General features: G+C 46.4%; 2 long non-coding RNA genes across 2 annotated transcripts; one reads left to right on the forward strand and one right to left on the reverse strand.

Annotated features, from left to right (window-relative positions):
- Positions 1–2,424: 2,424 nt before the first annotated feature.
- Positions 2,425–4,810, reverse strand: LOC123377975. The gene is made up of 3 exons (XR_006582408.1): positions 4,296–4,810; positions 3,312–3,450; positions 2,425–3,105 (listed from the first exon to the last, which is right to left on the reverse strand). It is a non-coding gene; the product is annotated as an uncharacterized LOC123377975 (long non-coding RNA).
- Positions 4,811–4,987: 177 nt separating this feature from the next.
- LOC123377976 lies at positions 4,988–13,034 on the forward strand. Its single transcript, XR_006582409.1, has 3 exons — positions 4,988–5,325; positions 8,384–8,491; positions 12,959–13,034. It is a non-coding gene; the product is annotated as an uncharacterized LOC123377976 (long non-coding RNA).
- The last annotated feature ends 813 nt before the right edge of the window (positions 13,035–13,847 follow it).

A 13,847-nucleotide genomic window follows, 5' to 3' on the forward strand; every position in this document is an offset into this window, starting at 1 on the left:
AGAAAGGCCCCAGCAGTAGCTACTGCTGTTTTTGTCCTGGTTTAATTGTATTTTAGCTATTCTGTTGGGCACCAAGAACCGGGAACAGACCTTCCTTTTGATGTTCACAGACTGAAACTGAAATGGAGAAATAAAACAAATAGTTCACACAGCAAACTAACATTATTCTAAACACCCTTTGAAACAGCTGTTGTGTCTGAAGTACTAGATAGTCTTGTGGTTGAGGCAGTGCACCGGGGCTCAATAGATTTGACTTTTTCTGCTTTTGCTCCAGACTTCTGTTTGAGCTTGGCTAAGTCACTTGGGGCAGATTTGTCAAGGTATTGAAATAGGTGGGAATTGGCACTTGGTCTCTGTGTGTCAGTTCCTCTCTCAGAGATGTTGCAAGGATAAAGTCAATAAAGTTTGTGAAGTTGTCAGATATTATGCTGCCCATGTAAGTCAAATATTATCTCAGATATTATGGGCCCATATAAGTAAAATTATAAAGCCCCTACCACTCATATGGTGCTTTATATCTTCAGTGCATTGTCCGTTCTACAAGTCACTTTTTTATTCAAATTTCTAAAATGTCAGTATTGATGGCTAGTCCTTTAAGGGGAGACGGGCCTCAGTCCCACCAGTGACAGCCAGCTCTCCTCTCCAAATGGGGAAAATGAAGACGGTCACATGGTTCTAGTGAGTCATATGACCCAGTAGAGTTCTAGGGTAGATAAGGGAGAGGCCCAGGGAAAGACTTTGGGTGAAGTAGAGGTCAGGGCAGGGAGGCTTGTGCAGCCGACCCTGAGACACTGGGGAAGGCTGCTTGCTTGCTGCTTGGTGGGGTGACCCAGGGCTGTGCCGTGGGTCTTTTATTGCAATGTCAACATACCCTTAGGCTTGAATCATTAGATGATGCTTCCTAGCTCAAGTACGGTAGCTTTTTATAAATCAGGCACACACAATAGTGTGTACACCAGAAAGAAATTTAACAACAGCACATTAAGTGTTTAATCAACTACTTGGACCATCTCCTGCACTACAGAACACTTCCAGTCCCTGCATTAGAGACTGCCTTTTCCTTACCAGATTCTGCTGGCCTTTTGTATCCAGCCTAGTGCAGTTTTGGTTTAAACTGTGTGTATTTGTGTGTGAGGGGGGAAGGGGGATGTCATCTTCCCATTTTTAGATCCAAGGGACTTGGGAGCTTTAAAAATAATACATAAAATAATTTCAGAATTTCATACATGTCCTTATGATTAGGAGCCATTCTGTGGGAAAAGTGGTTTTTGTCTGGTTACGTTAGATTCAATTCCTGATCTTATCCCATCCTCCTCATCATCAGAATTATTCGAGTACCTTCCAGAAGGGCATTGAGCAACATGACTGGCACTCGTCCTGCATGATTCTCTTTTTTTTTTTTCCCAGGGAGAAAATTATATGAGGTTGTCTGGTTTGGGGGTTTTGATTTTGACTTTTTTCTTCCCATTTCCTCATTTTCTCTGGCATGTGTTGATTCTGCAGCCAGTAGCAATAACATATTTTCTGATTTGGAGGTTTCCAACCCCGCATTGAATCTTGTCACATGTTGTTCTGTCCTGACATGTAGGTCCTGTCCTTCTGGTTTCCTTACTATAAATGCAACCTTTTCAACCTTGTCATCGAGGCATATATTGCCATGCAATTGATGCCACGTTGCAGAGCAACCATCACCACGGATATTGCACCAGCCCTGCAGGTATTTCAGGGGACTATAAGGTCTTGCTGGTCCAACTAGAAGAACAGAGGGCAAGCTCCATCCATAATGGGATGAGTGGCAATTATGGCAGCGGACACACATGTCTACCTATGGTGGCTGAAGTTAGTCTTTAGGCTGACCATTGATTCTCCTTATTCTACAGTTGGGGTTTCCAGCCTTCATGGTTGCCAATACTGACAGTTGCTCACCATCCCAGCGGCTAGTACAGTAACATGCAACATGACTTTAAAAGGGATTGCAGAGCAGAAGGGTACTGAAACAAATCCAGCGAATCTTCAGATTACACAAACAAGCCCTCCAAACTAAACATGCCTACCAGCTAAGCAAACAAACACCCACGGATGAAACTGCACTGTTCCCCTCCCACTGAACAACATAGCAGCCCAAGAAAATGCAAGACAACCTATAAATGTGGAAAATCACTCAACTTTTGACTAGGGGAAAGGAACAAAACTGGCTGCTGTGATGTCCCAAGAGACTTGTAGTTCCTTAAATTGAAACACCCTGTTTCAAGATATGGAGGGTTTCCAAAGTTCCACTCATCCCAAGTCTTATTGATCATGCTGTCACCGCATGACTAGCCACAGATCACTGACTCATCTCCCCAGTCGAAAGAGGAAGATTAGTGTTCGGGACACTTGAAAATACGTTAGATTCTTCTACTTAAAGGAGTTTCAGGAGACTTAAATGTGCAATTTACATGGAGGCTGTCGTGTCTTATGATGCAGTCAGTCTCTGCCGGTGAATTCTACATGATAATCCTGGCCTTAGTGAGCCAAAGCCTGAAATTTACTAACAGTGTTAGGGAAACCTAGTGCACTGTACTGAACCATACATTGTCAGCTAAGACTGGAAACCAAGTTCAACATTGGTGTGAGCAGATGTCATTCCCACTAAGGTCAATGGGAGGAGAAATGCACTTTTACTTCTGGGCTGGATTTGATCTTTAGTTTATTACGTGAAATAAACTACTCATAAGAATACATAGTTGCTGCTTAGAAACAATTGGCTCTTTTGCAAACTTCTCAGTTTGCACATACAGAGTTGCACATACAAATGATGGGAGGTCCCATCCTGTTATAGTCCGTGGTGACAGGATAGACATCAATGCTGTTGGATGGCCACAGGGAGGATGGCGAAACTGGATTTTCTCTTTCCTGATTCCCACCCGGAAAAAGGCAACACCTTAGTCTGGGGAACCAGATGCAGAATATGATAAACCCAAATGAAAACCCCTGTACAAGACTTACACAGTTCTCAGAAGTGGGATTTTGGTTTAGGGGGATGGAACAATGTGCAGAGTGGGTCCCACTCCTCTATCACACACGTGCTCTTTCTGTTGCCCTTCAGCCATGTGGCTGGAAAAACTAGGAATAATAGGGAAAAAGAATAAAAGTTATAGGAACATTTGGGCAGGGATTGTTTTGTTGTCTAAAAAAATATTTAGGGTATGTTGGGGGTTAAAGAAAGTGAGTCTTTTCTGCTTAGTATAACTTTTAATTTTCATGTTGACTTTTTTGCTTAGTGAATTCACTAAGAGAATTCATATGCCAGATTTAAAGCTCTGACTCACGTTGCAGCAAAGTTGTAGGACGTGTTGCTTTCCATGAATTTATGAAGAGTCCGAATAACAGCAGACATGGACTCCACGCTGTCTGGAGCAATAAACATGAGGCACTCTGAACGGACACTGGTGACCTCCTCCTTAGTACCTACAGAAAAAGGAGACACAAGTGTTCATAGCATTGGCTGATTTCAGGCATCATGCACTGTTGCATTTGTACAAAGAGAGGGGCATCGCCTGCTTTTCGTTGGATAGGATTGGTCATTTGTTAAATCTTATAGTATCTGGTAAGTGAGATCTGCATCAGTGTTCACACTGTTCAGCCAGAAATGCAGAAACTGAGAGTGGTTAGGTTCTACCAGCTAAAATGAGAGACAGTGTATGTATAAATGAACATAACTGGCAATAGTAGGCCACTGCTTTTATGCTCACTGGCTTCTGAATAAGATGAGAGAAAATAAATCACCAGAACCACATCTGTGAGGCTCATGGGCTTGGCAATAGACATCTTAGCGACTTAGCCTATCCCTCCCAGCTCTCCTTTTCGATATCTGGCTGTCATCTTGAACTGAGCAGTGCCCTAAAAGGGTCCCTTATCTTCCTACCCCACATTTCCATTCTTTGTCACTGCTGACGGTGCCACCCTCCTCTCTGCTCCCCAGGCCTGTGACTGTGGGGGCCATATCTGATTCCCCATGTCCAAATTATGTCCAAATCCTGCTCCTCTTCTTCCAAAACATCTCTAAACCCCATATCATCTCGCTCTATAACTAGAGCTATAACTCTTTTGGCCAGACCTCTGATTGCCTCTTGTTTTGATTACTGCAGCTTCCTCTTCTGGCCCCCCCTGACGTCCAGGTTGACCTTCTCAAGTCCCTACCAACCACGGCCACCTAATCTCCTCTCCCTAGCCTGTCACTGTAGCCACATTCTCCCTCTCTTTGAATGATTCCCCTCTCCTCAAAAGCATCGAATTCAAGCTTCTGTCCTTACCTTCAAGGCCACAAATGACTCCACACCTCTGCACTCATCTGTTCTTGTCTCTGACCCACACGCCTCCTCCTCTCCGTCACTGATGTCTTCTCACATCATTTGTCTGGTTCTCTGACAAACATCCCTGGGCCTTCTACCACAACACACATGAGCATGTCGTTAAGGCCATTAGCCTGTCTGTATTCAGATGCCTCCTGAAGACCCACCTCTAATCATGTTGCCTATGAGTATCTATAATGGCATGGTTGTATACTTGTGTAATTTGGAATTGTCTGCTTCTTGAATTATGAGACACTTGCCTAGGCTGTGACCTTCAGGGCATCTGTGTTTGTGCGACCAGGTTTTTCATGAGCACTTGTGTATGAATTAAGCTATTGGAATGCAAAGCAGAGATGGACAGTCTTACTCCAAATGAACTTCGAGTGTGACACCAAGGACAAGTGGAAGCCTTATACATCATTTTAACTTGCTTTGTAAAATAATATAAGCAATGGAATATAAGCGATGTATGTAGCACTTACAGCATGCTTGGCACTGTACAAAATACAGAGGAATGCATGGTTCCTGCCTGGAGCAGCAGACTTCTGTACCATGGGTGGTGGGTATCAAAGACCAGGACAGCTGGGGCCCCGCCCATGTTCCTCCCCAAAGCCCCACATTCCCTTCCCCTCTACACTGAAGCTGGCGGGGACTCAGCTCCAGCCAGCAAGTTGAAGCTCCGGCCTGCCGGGGCAGCCTGTGGCAACACTAGGTGACACCCTGGCAGCTCCGGTTAGCACTGCTGACTAGGCCATTAAAAGTCCGGTTGGCACGGGGCTGGCAGGCTCCTTACCTGGTTCTGAGCTGGTCCCCAGAAGTGGCAACATGTCCCTTGGCTCTTAGGTGGAGGAACGGCTACGGGGGCTCTGTGAGCTGCCCCTGCCCCGAGCGCCAGCTCTGAAGCTCCCATTGGCCGGGAGCGGCAGCTACCTGACTGTGCCTCCACCTAGGAGCCGAGGGACATGTCACTGCTTGCGGAGGGCCGCCCAAGGTGAGTGCCGCCCAGAGCCTGCACCCTCAATCTCTCTTGCACCCCAACCCCCTGCCCTAGCTCGGAACACCCTCCTGCACTCTGAGCCTCTTGGCCACAGCCTGGAGCCCCCTCCTGCACCCCAACCTCCCCATCCCCAGCCTCATCCCAGAGTCTGCAGCCCAGCCCAGAGCCTGTTCCCCCCGCAACACCCCGACCCCCTGCCTCAGCCCAGACCCTTCTCCTGCACCCCAAGCCCCTCATCCCTGGCCCCACCCCAGAGCCTGCACTCCCAGCCCAGAGTCCATACCCCCTCCCATACCCCTAACCCTCCCTCAGCCCAGAGCCCCCTCCCACATGCCGAACCCCTTGGCCCCACCCCCAGCCCAGAGCCCCCTCCTGCACCCACAACCTCTCATCCCTGGCCCCACCCCAGAGCCCTCACCCCCGCACTCCCTCATGCACCCCAACCCCCTGCCTCAGCCCAGTGAAAATGAGCGGGTGAGTGAGGGTGGTGGAGAGTGAGTGACAGAGGGAGGGGGGATGGAATGAGTGGGAGGCGGGGCCTCAGAGAAGGGAGGGGAAAGGGGTGGGGCTTGGGGCAGGGGCAGGGCAGGGGGTGGGGCAAGGGTGTTTGGATTTATGCAGTTAGAAAGTTGGCCACCCTAGGGGACACTCGGCCCAGCCCAGGGGGTCGGGTGCGAGGGCCAGCTGGAGGTCCGGGTGGTTGGAGCAGCGCTGGAGGGGGACGCTGAGGCTGGCCTAGCACTGGGGCGGGCAGACTGGGCCTCCTCCAGCCGTGGGAGGGGGCAGCAGCATGGGACTCATCCTAATGCGGGGCGGGATGGCTCGGGGCTCCTCTGGCTGTGGGGGGCGGGGCTGGCAGGCTAGCCTCCCAAAAAGGGGAGTTCACCCCCTGCCCATGTTCTGTACAAAGGGAGTGGAGCCATACAGCAGGTTCTTTCATTGTCATCTTCACTTGGGACAGTCCAACAGTTAAAATGGAGGAATCCAAGACCAGTTAGGGGCACAGCATTCCCTATGAGAATGGGCCACTTAGCTGAGCTACCACAGTCTTTCCTGATATTATGTTTACTGGGGTGAGAACGGTCCTATAATCCATACACAGGACTGGAAGTCTGTTCCTGAGGCTGCCGCAGACTTTCTGTAAGGACTTGAGCCAGCCAGTTAACTTCTCTGTACCTCAGTTTCCCCATTTGCAAAATGGAGTTAATAATATTTACCTACTATTCAAGAGGAGACGAGGCTCAGTTCATACATTTTTAAAGCCCTTTGAGAGCCTAAGAAGAAATGTGCTAATATTGGGGTCAGGTATTTTTATTTGTAGTTCATGTACCTCACCTGGGGATAAGCTGCAGTTGTAACTGTGAATTACAGCTGAAACGTAAGTCTTGAAATGTACGATAGCATGGCAAGTCCCAAATACTTTCTATGAGAAAACAAGTCATTTTGTTCGCTTTGTCCCAATATGAATATATTGGGTGTTACCGTAGCTTCCATGACAAAGCACCCCACAAACATTTTGTTTCATTGTGTGCAATAATGTAGTACACTTTAGGAGGAAGATGAGGGTGAAGACTTCCAAAGTAGCACAGGGGATTTAGCTGGACATCTTCCATTGACCTGCATTATCTCGCTTGGCTTGTAAACATTATGTCCTCAGTGCTACCACTGAGTGTTCAATGTTGAAAAACAAAAATTATCGTTAAAGCTAATTCTACAACACCGGGTCACTAACACCACTTACCACAGATCTTCAAAGAAAGGGAAGGAGGTGGTAGAGTAAAAGGCTATTCTCCAGCTATTGTCAATGTCCATCTTCTGACTTCTAATATTGCCTTCCTCGTTCTCCAGGATAGGAGAGGTGGGGCAGGCTGATGACCTCTAGATGAATAGATGAGTTATTTGGGCTTTGGAGATGTAAAGCACCACTCCACGGAAGTGCTAATGTTGTTTGCATACAGAGGGCACCTGTGAAAGAGACTGAGATATTCCGTATTCCCCACTCCCTAGTCAAAAGCAATCCTCAGCTGGGGCGGGGTGGAGGGTGAAATTCCATATACCAGGATTTCTGCATCCCCTCAGAAAGAAAGAAGCCAGCGCTGATACAGATTGTTATGACTTCACTGCTGTGATCCACCAAATCACATTCCTTCTCAGTGTAATTAAGCCAGGACTTGAACTCTCAAATGCCAGGGGCAGGGTGTTAATATACCTAGTGTCATTAAAGGCCATTTCAAATAATGCGGCTGCTGACAGATGGACGTTGTTGGTAGCTCATTAGACAACGCAATGACTGAGACATCACATTCCTTTCAACAAGAATAAACCTGGACTATTTGCCATTGTGCAGGAAGGGGGAGAAACATTTTTCTTTTCATGATTCCCTCCCCTCCTGCATCCTGTGTAGATTTCAGACCGCACCAGCTATCAGGCCTTTCATCGTATGTGGCTTTGCTAACCTGAATAGTTCTGCCTCAACAATCAAGGATTAAAGCAAAATCCAAGCAACAGGTGTATTGTGTATAATATATGAAAGTATCTTACCGTTTCGGCGAAAGGCCCAACTTCACCATCCCCACATGGTGGATGGCTCCTGGTGTAATACTTGCTTTCTAGCACAGCCAGATCCACACAGAACACGCAGGGAACAGGCAGTAAACACGATGGAAGATATTTTTAGGTTGCGCCCTCCTCAGGGCCTGTATCATCTGTTTAGACAGCGCCCTAGCACATTTTGGGTGTGACTGCAACCTAAATAATAAATCATCATCACAATCCATCCTAAGCAGCTAGCGAATAGTGTACAGCTTGTTAGCCCCAGTGTAAATCGAAGAGTCAAATTAGAGAGATGTCAAAAGTAAACAAAGAGCTGAAGAAGAGCTCTGTGTAAGCTCCAAAGTGTCTCTCTCACCACAAAAGTTGGTCCAATAAAAGATATTCCCTCACCCGCCTTGCTTCTCTAAAAGTAAACCAAGTAATAAGTAGCCTTATAATACTATGAGCAGCCTGTTTATAATCATGGTAGGTATTTATTTGTCACTCTCCCTCTCCATAGTGTTTTTGAAAAACTTAACAGGAGGAGCTAACAAACAGGAGCGGCTAACAGGAGTTTTGTGAGGGACTTCTCCAGGTGAAGGAGGAGTGATTGGCATGACCCGTTGGGGTAAGTTTGTCTGTGGTTTGTGTTTTTGTGTGGGGTGTGTTTGTTGTGGTGTGCTTGCTGCTGGACTGAAAGATACCATGTGCTCTGTTTGTTTGGAGGACTGTGTGCTGACTGTGTGGGTGCTGAGCTAGCGGCCTGCTAGGCAAGGCTGAGAGCTTCTTAACGAGGCTTTGATCCCTAAGCCCTTTTCGCACTCATCAACCCGTATCCAGGGGGTGGGGCTATTCAGGAAGACCAGGGCTGTAAAAAGCCCAATCCTAAGTGATCAGAGGAGCGAGCGAACAGGGGAGTTTTGTGAGGGAGTTTACAGAGGGGGAGTAGAAGAGTGGGGGTCTGACAGCCTCTGTGCTGTTGAGGAGGATGAAAGCCTCAGGGAAGGAGAACATCCAACTGGAGCAGAGGGAAATGATCTCATAGTTGCGACCCTCCTCCCAGATGATGTTGTGGTATCCTCTCGCACTGAGGATACCTCTCTGGGGGAGGAAACTCCAGTTATTCGGAAGAGACAGGTATTAGTCATGGGCGATTCGATCATTAGAAACATAGATAGCTGGGTTTGCGATAACTGGGAGAACCGCATGGCGACTTGCCTGCCTGGAGTGAAGATTGCAGATCTCTCAAGGCTTCTAGATAGACTTATGTTTGGTGATGGGGAGGAGCCGGTGGTCATGTTACATGTAGGTGCCAATGACATAGGGAGGGATAGGAGAGAGGTCCTGGAGATCAAATTTAGGCTGCTAGGTAAGAGATTGAAGTCCAAGACCTCCATGGTAGCATTCTCTGAAATGCTTCCAGTTCCAGGCACATGGCCAGTTAGACAGGCAGAACTGCAGGGTCTCAATTCATGGATGAGACGATGGTGTAGGGAGGTAGGGTTTAGATTAATTAGGAACTGGGGAAACTTTTGGGAAAGGGGGAGCCTATACAGCAAAGGTGGGCTCCACTGAAACCAAAATGGAACCAAATTGCTGGCACTTAAAATTAAAAAGGTCATAGAGCAGTTTTTAAACTAAGGGCTGAGGGAAAGCTGACAGGTGCAGAAGAGCATGTGGTTCAGACAGAGACATTCCTTAGGGGAGGATCTACAAATGGAGATTCTCTATGTCCTAGTAAGGAGGAGAGGATGGAAGATGATAAAATACAGGTAGGATCTGATGAGAAACCATCAAATGAGAAAAAGTCTCATTCAATTACATCATGTAATGGGAGACAGCTAAAAAGTGACATGTTTTAAAGTGCTTATATACCAATGCTAGAAGTGTAAATAATAAGATGGGTGAACTAGAGACACCTTAAATGACTGCTTCTTGGAGTAGCTAGTCCTGGAGAGGCAATTCTTGATTTAGTCTTAAGTGGAGATCCGGTCCAAGAGTTGAATATAGCTGGACCGCTTGGTAATAGTGACCATAATATAATTGAATTTAACATCCCTGTGGCAGGGAAAACACCACAGTGTCCCAACACTGTAGAATTTAATTTCAGAAAGGTGAACTACACAAAAATGAGGAGATTAGTTAAACAGAAATTAAAAGGTACAGCACCAAAAGTAAAATCCCTGCAAGCTGCATGGAAACTTTTTAAAGACTCTATAATAGAGGCTCAACTTAAATTTATACCCCAAATTAATCACACAGTAAGAGAACCAAAAAAGTGCCACTGTGACTAAACAACAAAGTAAAAGAAGCAGTGAGAAGCAAAAAGGCTTCTTTAAAAAGTTGAAGTTAAGTCCTAGTGAGGAAAATAGAAAGGACCATAAACTCTGGCCACTGGATGATCCAGTCAGCGGCTGCCACTTTCTGGCCACCAAGCTCTGAAGGCAGCAGCGCAGAAGTAAGGGTGGCATGGTGTGGTAGGGTGGCAACAACTGCCCCCCCCCAAATAACCTTGTGGACCCCCCCTTCAATTCCCTTATGGGTCAGGACCCTCAGTTTGAGAAACTCTAGTCTCCCCCATGAAATCATTATAGTACAGGGTAAAAGCACATAAAAGACCAGATTTCACGGTCCATAATGCGTTTTTCATGGCCCTGAATTTGGCAGGGCCCTACGTATAAAAGTGTCCAAATACAGAGTTATTCAGAAATAGCTATTGCAGTTTAAATTCACCCCCTATCTTAATCCGAATTAACTTTCAAATCAAACAAGCCCTCAATGTATGATGGGAATAGATATGTCAGACACACTGCAGGAGCAGAAGGTAGCTGCAAAATGATCATGACTAGTGCACTAAGTAGTGGTCACGCACTCCAGCTGTCTAGCCACTGGTGAGTGATCTGGAGGTATCGCAGCAGAAGTGAGCTTTAAGGAGGAAGGTGAAGGGGGACAGTATTGTGAGTTTGCCGGTTACTACCATTGGCACTGGAGAAAGCACGAAGATGCTTGTGGGAAACTATTTAATTACGGGGCTCCAGAGGCTGGCGTCGTTGGCAGAGCAGAGACAGGGTTTGATACTGTTTAGCTCATTTTTATCATGGTGAGCGTTGCTCACTTCACACTTCTCAGAAGCTGAAGCTGTGAATAAGAGTAACTGGGGAGGAGAAACAGGAAGGCTCTTTTTAACTCCATTGAAATATTCTGGGCCAGGAGAACATACAGGAGGGACAGAATGGAAGCGTTACAGATATTTTACTTCAGAATAAAAGAATTAATTGCTGCCTCTCCCAAACAGGGTCATTTGTCATGCCTACATTTTTGTTTAGCTACTAGGCCATGTTATACCACTGATTTCTACATAGAACTTCTCAGTTACGACATGGTGTGGCCAACTGAGATGGGAATGAGGCACTGTGACTTATTGGTTCCAGTATAGAACTGAGGGTCAGCATTGGTCTCAGCTCAGTCACTATCTGGCTTTCTAGTCAAGTCACTAAACCTTCCTTTCCCTCACTTTCCTTGTCTATAAAATGGGGATACTGGTACCCAGGGCCAATCAGAGGGGGGGCCAGGAGGGCCATTTGGCCTGGGCCTCAAGCTCAAAGGGGGCCTCAAATGTAGACACTTGATATAGTTTTTTTCCTCAATAATTAGTGCATTTGCACAGAAAAAAGGCTAGAAAAGCATTTGTTAAATTAAAAAAATATTCAAATTATGTCTCACTCTTTTTTTTTGGTGCCTTATTTTGTTTTCATGTGAGGTCATTTTTTAATTTTTATTATGGCTAGAGGCTTCAAAATCCGGAAGTGGCCTGGGCCTCTCTGGATCTCTGCGACGGCCTGCTGGTACCTTCTGCACAGGGGTACTGGGAAATTTGTAAAGGGGTATGAGATTCTTAAATGGAAAGTGCAAAGTGTTTCCACCGAGCCCAACTGCTGCGTTCCTGGTGTAGGATTTTTTGCCATCCTTTGCGTGGGGTTTGTAATGTAGCATTTAGGTGCAGGGTCAGATGGATCGTATTCCCCTACCACAACCTCTGCCCTAGAGCCTCTACAGATGGGATAAACTCATTCTTGTAGCCAACCATCCCTTTCTAATCCCACGGTTACCTGGAAGCTATTATTGCAGCCATAATGGCTGTTGTATTTGCCTACACAGTCATGCGGTATCTAAGAAAAGGAAAACATACGTCCGTCCCTGTACAAAAACAGCTTCAGCCTGCATCAGAAGCAAACAGTACTTTTAAAAACAAATATGTACTTACAGTCAATATTATACAAAAAAATGTTTTTGAAAGGAACATGGGCCATGTGCCAGCAAAGGTTTATAAGAGCGTAATTTAAAATACTGTAAGAGAAAATGGGTTAATGGGCAAAGTTTAAATCAACAGAGCAATTTCTTTCTTTGTGTTCATAAAACCAATGCTTTCTGATGTAATAATTAAAAGTTCATGGCCAGTTTATTCCACTGAAAAGCTGAACAATATTTCTGGGGTATGTCTCCTTTTCCTTAAACCCAGATTCTACAGCCTCGTTGCTCTGGCTGATGCAGGGAGCGGCAGCAAACTGGCTGCAAAACCACCCGGAGAAAACAGAAGTACTATTTATTGGCAGGGAAAAACACCGGGAGCAGTTGTAGTTAGTATCTGTACCGTCTATTGAAGGTGCAGGCCTGCTTCTGACTGGCGTAGGTTGCAGCTGCTGATCCCCTTTGAACCAGGGCCACACCTGGACTCTTGGGTAGCCTCTGGTACCTTTCACCATTTACGTAGGGTGACCATACGTCCCGTTTTGTCCGGGGCAGTCCTTTTCTTTAAGCCCTGTCCCGGCCATGCCAACATTTTTGGCAAAAGTGGGCCCTTGTCCCATTTGCTCTTGCCAACTTGATCAGTTGGCAAAAGCAAACGGGACAGAGGCCCACTTTTGTCAAAAAAGTGGGGTGTGGAGGAACACGTGGGGGAGGAGGATGAGCAGCAATGCCAGCCCCAGCCTTTGGGAAATACGGTCACCCTACATCTACGGCTATTCTGGAGATTGTGACTAGTACTCTCTAATGTAGACCTCACAATGCTCATCCATGCCTTTGTCACCTCCAGGTTAGACCACTATCCTGTGCTCTACATCCAGGGCTGGCTCCAGGCACCAGCGGAGGAAGCACGTGCCTGAGGCGGCACATGTGAAAGGGTGGCATTCCAGCCATTCTTGGGGTGACACAGTCCAGTCCGAGTGGTTTTTTTTTTTTTTTTTTGGCTTGGGATGGCAAAAATGGTAGAGCCGGCCCTGTCGACGTAGTGCTAGTCTTGAAGTCTAGCTGGAAGTTCCAGCTAGTGCAGAATGCATCTGCCCAGCTCCACAGCAGAGTGTGCCACTGTGAACACATAACACCTGGCTTCTTCTTTGCTTCCATGTATTCTTCAAAGTGTGGGCAATGACTGTTGGCCCTGAATGATCTGAAACTGCCATTCGCTCCATAGCAGGGGGTAGGCAACCTATGGCACACGTGCCAAAGGCGACAAGAGAGCTGATTTTCAGTGGCACTCACACTGCCCGGGTCCTGGCCACCGGTCCAGGGAGCTCTGCATTTTAATTTAATTTTAAATGAAGCTTCTTAAACATTTTAAAAACCTTATTTACTTTACATACAGCAATAGTTTAGTTATATATTATAGACTTATAGAGACCTTCTAAAAACATTAAAATGTATTACTAGCATGTGAAACCTTAAATCAGAGTGAATAAATGAAGACTTGGCACAGCACTTCTGAAAGGTTGCTGACCCCTGCTCTATAGCCTACTATAGAAGTTGAAGTCTGCCAATAGACTCCTGCTCTGGGGTCTACGTGTGTGTCCATGCAAGTGTGTGTGTGAGTGGGAATCTTCTGCTCCCACTGGCAGGATGTTCTCACTCAAGGTACCTTGCAGATCCTTGATGTTTGCCAGGGGCCCAAGTCTAGGGAGGGTCAGAATGCTGCTGCACAACACTTA

This window comes from Mauremys mutica, chromosome 9 (assembly GCF_020497125.1).
Source record: "Mauremys mutica isolate MM-2020 ecotype Southern chromosome 9, ASM2049712v1, whole genome shotgun sequence".
NCBI lineage: Eukaryota > Metazoa > Chordata > Testudines > Geoemydidae > Mauremys > Mauremys mutica.